Below are 7,703 nucleotides of genomic sequence, written 5' to 3'. Positions count from 1 at the left end.
TTTAAAAACAAAAGAGGGAAACACAAGCGGACTTCATCGTCACCTCAAAAAAAAACACAGCCAAGATTACGTTGAGTATTCTGAAAAAACTGACGACTCTCTTATTCCTCCTCCTAAGATGAAACAACGAACCATGGTCGAAATGCCTGAAACAAAGTCCAAATATGATAAAGACAAATCCATTTAAAAACGGCTTGACTCTGCAATGCTGGATTACTTTTGCACTGATCTGGCATACTTTTTAGCAGTCGAAGGAAGAGGTTTCAAGAAACTGTTTGACTTTGCAAATCCTAAACTGAGCCTTCATCACAAAACAACATATTCAAGAAAGCTTTCAATTCTGTCAAGAGAAGTTCATGCTGGAATGAAAGAGTTCAAGAGAATGAATAACTGAAATTACGCCGACTCTAAAAAAGGCTGCATTTACTTCTGACCTTTGGACTTCAAGAGCTCAGGACAGCTACATCTCTTGGAGTTTTCATGCTATTGACGAAAATTGGAGACTACATCTCTGGACACTCCATGTCCAACAGTTCCCAGGCAGACACACAGGTATCTTAATTAAAGGAATGCTGGATTCTTTCTTAGAAGAAATAAATTTGCCTGCTGATTTGCCAATGTACTGCGTGAACGACCAGGCAAAAAACATGAAACTTGCAGTCAAAATGTCAAAGCGCCTTGAAAAATACTTGTGCAACAATCATATTTTGCAATGTGCACTTCGAGACTCATTTGCAATGACTGCTGGAATAGATGATGCGTTGCAAACATGCAAAGATTTGGCTTCTTTAACTCACCAGTCAATAGTTACAGCTGAGTTGCTTGAATCAGAATCAGACGCTCAAGGAATCAATTTCAGACAAATACGCCAATCTGTTGACACAAGATGGAATAATGAACTGGATTGCATGGCTTCTGTCATATATCTAAAGAGTGCAATTATCAGCTTATGTGCAAATAAAGATATTTTTTCTTCAACGACCATCAGTGCCTTACAGTGGAAATCAATCGAGGGAGCAGTAGAAATTTTGGCACCACTTAAAGAAGCTACAGAAACATGGTCAGCTGAGTCTATTCCAACAATTAACACTGTCGCCGATTCTCTTTGTTTAATCCATGACAAAATTGATCAAATTATTGAGACGGATGGAAAAATGGCTACGGTGTCTAGTATGCAAAAAACTTGAAAAGCTGCATTGAGAAAAGATTTCCTCTTTGTTACACTGGAAACTTATTAAGTGATGCAGCAAACTACTTAAATCCTGCTTTAAAGAGACTTCACTTGAAGCTCTTCAAAATATTTCAAACAACAAAAGAATGGTTAGCCTCACAGGTTAAGGATAATGTTGAGTGCCAACCTGTTGCCAGAGTCCTTTCAGCAGATTTGTCTCCTAATTCAAAACTGAAGCGCATGTTAAACGCCAGACTTGAAACACAAGAGCCCACATCTGAACTGAATCCTATTTTGAGCGAAATGTGCCAGTATGAATATCTCCCTGATAACAAAACGACTTTTTGATTCTTGATTGGTGGAAATTGCATTCAAATACATTGCCAGAACTCTCTTCATTAGCTGGACAAATTTTAGCTATTCCAGCAAGTTCAACTAAATCAGAGAGAGTTTTTACCTCAGGTGGAAATGTCGTCTAATCATCCAGACACAACTTACACTCAGAAAAGTAGAACAAATCATCTTAATCAGAGAAAAAATTGTTTTGTTCGAAAAGTTTGGCAAAAAAATTCTGAATTAATATTTGAAAAAGTTGTTTACATATGACAAATGTCATTTGTGTCTAATTTTTACTTGGATTTTAATAAATTTGTTTTCAAAAATTGTTAAATTTCTTGTCTCGTCTCGTTCTCGGTCTCACGAGAAGTACTAACTTCTCGTCTCGGTCTCGTCTCGGTATGAAAAAACCTAGTGTTGCTCATGGTTATTATAACATAATAATTTAGGCATATATCTACATAAATAGTATAACAGTATATATCTATAATAAATATGTAAAAAATATGGCATGAACAAAATTAAAAATACAATCAAATCAGACTACACAAAGCACACAAACCAGCAAAATACCAATTCCATTGTAAAACAATTTTATGTAGCAAAGGAGAATAAAAAGAAAATATAAAGACAATGCTATTAATCAACGATTTTGGCGCGTTGGTCGAAAAGTAAAACGTTGGAAAGAAACAAGATAAGGCTATGCGAAAAAGAAGTTTGTAAATTTATATAAATAATAAGAAGACTATAAACTTAATATAATTAAAATGAAATATACTGAGTATTTAACAAGTTTAATAATTGATGCTTATGGTTTTTTATTGCATTTCTTCTCTTTATTTGTAAACGATGACTTCTGAATGTTTTTTGATAATGGCGACTTCGGCAGGTGGCAGTTTTTTGAAAAAAGCTCTGTTTTTATTTAAAAAATTATTCTCTAGAAATTAGCGTAAATAAAGGACAATGTGAATAAATTTTAATAAATAAAAAAAAGTGTAATGACACACGAGTTAAATTTAGAAACTTTTAATCTCTCTTAATTAAAAGATTATTTAAAGAAATTTTAATTAAAAAAAAGTAGTAAACAAGTTTTGAAAAACTCTACGAAGAAGAACAAACTCTACAAAAAGTGTTAAAATAACCATCACGTTGACGCAGGTTTGTGCATTCGTATTCCGCACTAAGTTTAAATTGCCAAGCCATGAACCATCTGGGTTTAAGTTTCCCTCGTGCCATGTCACATTATTCTATGTTAAAAACATTGAGTTGCATAAATTTGAAAACGTGTGTCTAGAAAGATTATAAATTTCTATGTTAAAACATAAAGTTGCAAGTCTTTGTAATGTGATGTCTGAGCACATGAGTTTTGGTATTTAAAAAAAAATTATAAGTTTTTTATGCCATGCGTTTAACAACAAATTGACTTAACGGAAGTTAAACGTCGTTTCTATAAAAGATAAGAAGACCGTCAAAAAGAAAGAAATCAACTTTTTTTTGAAAATAAGATTGCAAAATCATAGTATTATTGAAAACACTTTAACCGCGCTAGAACATATGTATTTATACATAAAAAACAAAGACCGAATTTTTGAAAATGCAACGCTCTAATTGGAAGAGAGAAAAAAAAATTTTGTTTTGAAAGAAACGAAATGGAAATGGCTTTCTTGAAAGTGTGTTAGGTCCAATACCTTTACTAGGTCATTTTTTTCAATTTTTTTTAAATTCGGATAAAAAAATAAACTGTAAAAGAAGGCAAATGTAAATGTTCAATTAAATAAAAATGAGTTCTCTAGTAACATGCAGCAATGCTTATTGATACTATTATTTAAAATAATATTGTTCAAAATGTTTTAATAACGCTTTTTTTTTGATTTGGTTAAAGAAAATTTAGACTTTTACAATTTTTAAGTCAAGATATGAACGGTGATAGAGATGATGTCATAAAAATATTTGAGAACAGACGTAACAAATCGAGGCGATTGTATTTTAACATACAAATATCAAAACGATGTTTGTGAAACAATTAGCAAAAACAAAGAAAACGTATGTATGAGCATTTTAACATTTGTAAGAGTATTTATTTTCGATTATAATATTGTAAATCATTTGTATACAATTAGTCTTGTAAATAAAGGAAGACTTTATGTTAGAACTGAAATGCCAATAATAAAATGTTAAAATAAAATATTTAGTAGTGTTGTTATATGTTGTTGTTTAAAAAACTATAAATATTGCTTGAATAAAAAATTAATTTATTAATTTATGAAAAAAAGGACTTTAAAGCATGCCTTATGCAAAATTATGAAACTAAAAACATGCCTACTTTTACAGAAGACGAAACATTAAAAATAGTAAAGGGTATTTTAAATCATTCTTTCGTTTGGACAGTAGTAATCAAAACAAAGTAACTCGTTCAAACGATAAGGCTAATATAGTTTTTTATATGATCGAAATCAAAAAGAATTTGATATGTTGTATGACAATTTTGCAAATATTATGAAAGATTCTTTTGAGATATAATTGTTCGAACAGAGCGTACACAAAAAGACATTTAAAAAAATTAAAGCGTTAAATTTGAAGAGCTCGACGCAGACGTAGTTTTTGGACTATATCACGCCTAAAATTGTATCTAACGCTTTACAAGTGGGTTCAATGTTATACAGTTTAAAAAATTGGCACCTACTGCTGCCATGATACCTAAAGCGCCTGGTAATCTTTATATGCCGTCAGATAAATATTTGAAATATATTAAAAAAGCATGTATATTGTTCGTGTATATTATCAAGACAATAGAAATATACATTAAATGGTTATTTTGTTCTTCCATTTCGACTGCTTATATTTTGTTTTGTTTCATAGTTACTTTTTTACCGTTGCAATGATCGCATATCAATTTTGTCATGCATACAGGTACGGATTGTTTTGTTATATTGTGTAATAACCACAATTCACCTTTTTCATAAATCTTTGTCGAGCAATTTTTTATTTAAGTTATGTTTTTTTTTCCTTAAGGTTGATAACAAATACTTTTCCATAACCATTTGATGTTGTGCATTTTTCCTAAATTATTTTTTCGCGCAATGGACACACAGCTCGTTTTATTTTTTTTATAACAAGTTTTGCATTACCAAAGTTTTTATTTGTTTTTGATAATGTCATCTAAAGGTCTGTCAATAAAATCATTCATTGTTTTTAATCTACTGAAATTGTTTAAACAAATTCATTTCATTTCTTCTTCTTGCACTAAAAATTTTCTTTATTGGCAATAGCGGAAATGGTATAATATCTAGTTTTTAAAATTTGTCCCATTGACATTTGTTATTTGTTTTTAATAAACTGGCATCTTTAAATAGTTTTTAATCTACTGTTTAAAAGTACCTGTTTTTCAAATATATCGTTATGTAAAGGAATTTCTTTTGTTTTCATAAACAATATATTCCGATCGAGTCTTTTTTGTTCTCTTATAAATAAATATAACTTCATGTCTTTTTCAAACAGTCGTTTAGCAATAGCATCAAGATATTTAAAAAAGTTATTTTTTTAAAAATACGAACAGTGGATGAAAATTTAGGTGAGCTAGTTTGAAAGCACGAATCATCGAAATTTCGAAAAACTGGAAATTCAATAATCTGCACAATGAAGGTAAATAAATTTGATCGTTTTATAAGTAATCTTGAAAACAAAATAAGAGTGTAATAAAAGGAAACAAAGGTGTAATAAAGGAAGCCACAAATGGACCAGATAAACTGCTATTTTTTATTGAAAACAAGATTTGTTATAAGAAAGAAAAATGTTTTGTTGGGTAGTCATCGACAGAATCTTAATATAAATTTATTAAACCAATAAATTTCGCGATTGTCGGCTCGCTTTTCTTTAGGAGAATTGTTTGTTTGTCGTATATAAGAACTACTTTAAATTTTGTTATAGTTTATGTTGACTGGAATAATTTGTATGTTTGGTTGCACTTCTTCAACAGCTTCAAACAAGTGTTATACTAAAAAACAAAGTTATTTGTTTGAGTAGGCTTTGAATACCTAAACAATCAAAACAAAAAAAAGTGATTTGTGTCTTTTTGTAAAATGACTCTCCACGACTGACTTTTTTCTTTAGTAGTTTCATTATTATATACAATAAAAGAACCTTTTTTCGTCATGTGCCTAATAATGTGAACACGTGTTTCCTTTGACTAAGTTTGTCAATAACGTAATTTCCTATAAATCGGTTTTTAAAAATAGGTTGAATAAAATAACGAGTCAGTGATTCATTGGTACACATTATTTTTTTTTTCTAAACTAAAAAACTTGAAAAAATTTTTTTTACAGTAGTGTATAATATGCTAGCCAATAATGCTTTTTTATCAGAAGTTCCGTGTTTTATTATTCTTTCAATGTTACTTTTAACTAATTTCATTTTTAAAGGGCCATCTAGTTTTTCTATTAGAGAAGACACAGTAGATAATATTTTTGTTGTAAAAGCATCTACGAATTCGTCAGTTTGATTGGCCTTAATTTGAACTGTTTTAATATCTCTTTCAAGAAATAAAATAGTTAGCTTCGATTTGTAACATTCTGCAATAATGATTTGTTCTTTTTTCAATTTGTCAAATTGTTCCAAATGATGATGACAGAATTGTGATTGCTCTAGCAATTTTTTAAATTGACTGTTTTTAAAACATTCTTCGATAGAATATGAATTAAATGTAATGCGTTTCGAAATTAATACGTGTTCAAGAAAAGCATTAGATCTTTTGTATGTAAAATGATCCTCCTTAATAACAAGTGAATAAGGTGAAGAATGGCCAGATTTGCAACTTTTATATCTTTTAGCTGTTTCGCATAATGCGCAAACAGCGCAATTATTATGAATTCTTTTTATGAGACTGCCAAATCAAGTTTTTCTTTTTTTTTCTGAAATAAGGTTTTTAGCTTTTTTCATTTATTTTTATAAATTTTGAATAGTACTTACGTTTCTTTTCAGGATACCATTTTTTGCTGTGACACGAAAAATTATTTAAACTGCCAATTAAAAAAATATTTACTCAATGTCTTATTTTATAAAGGTGGCAATATCAAAAAAGACATGTTAAAAAAATAAAAAACGACAAGAAAATTCATTTACAAAAGAACATTTTGAACAGTGCCCAAAATATGACACGAAAATGTATTCTTTATATTAAAAAGATTTTATATATGCATTTACAGATGACGATGATATCAAAGAAAGATATAAAGGTTAAGCATGTTTGATTGAAGAAAATAGTAGATGTATCTATTAATAAAGAAAATAATAGATAAAATCAAGACTTTATCTCCTATACTTATACTTTTTCAGATTTGAAAAAACCATATATTCGCGAGGCGTATAGATGATATAAAATCCATTATGAAGCAGTTTGTCGTTGAATAAAAATACCAATCTGTTTAAGCATGGGGTAATTTTCATCCATTATTAAACCTTGTTGTTTTGATAAATCGTATTACTACGAATGTTCTTTCAACAAATGCGGAAACGAAAAATAATATTTAAAAGTTATTTTCAATTTTTTTACACGAACTACAATGGCTTTGCGCTATCGCTCGATAATATCGTTTGAATTTTTTAACATAATGTTCCAATTTTTCTTTAATGAGTTTATACTTTTTTCCAACAACTTTTTCCATTATTTTTTGTAAATCTTGAGCAATAATTTGACAAAAATGATACATGTCAGTTTCGCATTTTGATTCTTAAACTGAAAAATCAGAATAATGTCGAGTCAATTTTGCAAATAAAGTCAGATTGTTTTTATAATCTTTTGCAATAAAAGCAAAATATAAATTGATATATTCTTAATCTGGTAAATGCAATAGTAAATCCTATTTTTTTAAATAAGATTGAATAATATCTCTCCGCTCTTTAAAAGTGTTACTTAAGTGACAAAGTTCGTGTAGCATAGGATTCAATTTGTTATCAAGATAAATAAGCTGTATAGCTTTTTCTAAAGATTGATCGACCTGCTTGCTAGTTTTTTCTTTTTTTTAAAGAATTGATAACGGAATTGGATAATCTTATATGGAATAAAAAATACTTTTTTATATTTTTAAAATTAATTTAAAAAAGTATTTAAAAAAAAAAATTATTTTTTGTCTTCCTCATTTTTTTGTTTTTAAACCGTCTTCTGCTTCCTTCGCTTTTTGAAATTATTTTGCATCTTGGT

This window comes from Hydra vulgaris, chromosome 09, assembly GCF_038396675.1.
Source record: "Hydra vulgaris chromosome 09, alternate assembly HydraT2T_AEP".
NCBI classification, from domain to species: Eukaryota; Metazoa; Cnidaria; class Hydrozoa; order Anthoathecata; family Hydridae; genus Hydra; species Hydra vulgaris.
This window is presented reverse-complemented; position numbering follows the sequence as displayed.